The sequence below is a fragment of the Cyprinodon variegatus genome, unplaced genomic scaffold (assembly GCF_000732505.1).
Source record: "Cyprinodon variegatus isolate N-32 unplaced genomic scaffold, C_variegatus-1.0 Scaffold247, whole genome shotgun sequence".
NCBI classification, from domain to species: Eukaryota; Metazoa; Chordata; class Actinopteri; order Cyprinodontiformes; family Cyprinodontidae; genus Cyprinodon; species Cyprinodon variegatus.
The window spans coordinates 317,971-319,795 of NW_015150700.1; the positions used below are offsets into that span (position 1 = coordinate 317,971).

The 1,825-nt window shown below is 48.8% G+C and overlaps 1 long non-coding RNA gene across 1 annotated transcript in view; it reads right to left on the reverse strand.

The window, feature by feature from the left end:
- The window catches only part of LOC107089312, a 259,957-nt gene extending 258,676 nt beyond the window's left edge, over positions 1-1,281 (reverse strand). Inside the window, exon 1 of the long non-coding RNA XR_001481433.1 lies at positions 1,181-1,281. This is a non-coding gene — a long non-coding RNA (uncharacterized LOC107089312). The remainder of the gene's footprint in view (positions 1-1,180) is intronic.
- Positions 1,282-1,825: the final 544 nt, after the last annotated feature.

Here is a 1,825-nt window from a genome sequence, read left to right on the forward strand (position 1 = left end):
TGCTGGAAAAATCATTAGAATTAGAAATGACACCACATCTCATTTCAGCACAGCCAACCGAGGAGTGCTTATGATCGAGTTTTAAACATAGATGAGGGGGGGGGGGGGGCAATCCTTGTTGAGCCACATCATAAAAATGCAAATGCTTTATCTCTCACTCCAGGAGTTTTATAGCTTAGCAACAAATCTAATATACTGCAGGGTGTTTAATGTATATGTGTTTATCCTTTTCCCTACATTTGCTCATCAGGTTGTTGCTGCTCAACATCCAGGGCTTTCCACATGTAATGGGGGGGGCAATGGGAGGTCTTTAAATCAATGCATTGGCAGCATTACCGGCCAGAGCTGATGACAAGTGCCGAGCAGAAGTAATCTGTGTCCTCTGCTCGGATCTGCTGTGCGTCTGAGCGCCTGTCGTGTTTTACTAGCCGCTCTTCAGAGATGAACTGGGAACATAATCAGAAAAACAGTCTGATGCAAACGGAGCAGAGCAGGGATGCGGTCCCTCTCCTCACCCTCCCTCCCCTCAGAGCAGCGGGGATGGCTCAGGAGGGCTTCTGCCATTGAGAAGAAAGTACGCCCCCCCTCCTTTTTCTCTTTTTTTTTAACCCCCCCTTTACCCCCTCAGACATCTATTGGTTACAGCAGCTTGTAGGTTTAAAAGAGGAGATAAAAACAGACACGCTTCCCCTCATGTGGTGATGCCACATTCCTTTATGGCCAAAAACAACAGACAAAAGCAGGCAGATAACACATTTCACCTGACCTTCTATTTAAGATAAATAAACACAATCATAAAGATCCAAGGTTGACTTTTTAAACACAAGCTTTTTGTGCCAATAGGGCTTTAAAAAAAGTATTGGTTAAGAGTTTTCTTCTGGACTGTTTGCAGTTTTATTGTGGTGGAAAAACAGAAATAAATAAACTAGGCTGAGCGCATAAAGAGACTAAAAGAAAGAATCACTTCTTTGATTCTATTTCTGCCTGGAAATAAAAAAAAGACAAAGACACTTGAGCAGAGGATGGATGGTGAGCGCGTGGAGGGAAAGTCAGCGGAGTGTTTGAAGTGAAAGCGCCAGACGCGCACGCACACACATACGCACACGCACCGTGTGTGCGACACAAAGTGTGTGTGACAGCGTTAAGCCTGAGTGAGAGGTGAAAGGACTGCTGTACTCACAGTTGTGCTCTTGTTTCCCTGTGGTCTGCCGGCGTGTCAGAGTTTCATCCTCTCAGCGTCTCTCCCTGGGCTGGGCTTGCTCTTCCTCTTCTGACCAAAAGGTGTGAGGAGGAGGAGGAGGAGGAGGAGGAGGAGGAGGGGATGCACGAACAGAGCGCTGAGGAATGAAACTGAAGAGAGAGAGGAGGAGGAGGAGGAGGGAGGAAGAGAGAGAGAGGAGAGTGTGGATGGATGCAGGGCAAACGGTGGCTTGCGATTGGCCTGTCAGTCCGGGAGAGGGAGCGACTGTCTCGGCGGCGCCTGCATCCCGGGTCCGTCTGGTCCAGTTCAAACACCTCCAGAGCCAAAAAAACCTGCAGAAACACAATGAAGTCACTCACTGGCTGCTTATGACTCACGCACACCAACTCTGAACACACACATGCAGAGAGACGGACGCACAGATAGAAGGGGGGGTGATGGAGAGAGGCTGATGACAGCTCCAAGCTGAAGCTTCTCCTTGGCTCCTCATCAGTGACAGGTACCCAGGAAGAGGAGAGGCGCACAGACACCCAAACCCACCCTCCTCAACTCCCCTTCTCCATTACCATAGCTGCCATAGGTTTTTTAGGCTTGTCAGCTCTCAGGTAAGGCTGATGGGGAAAT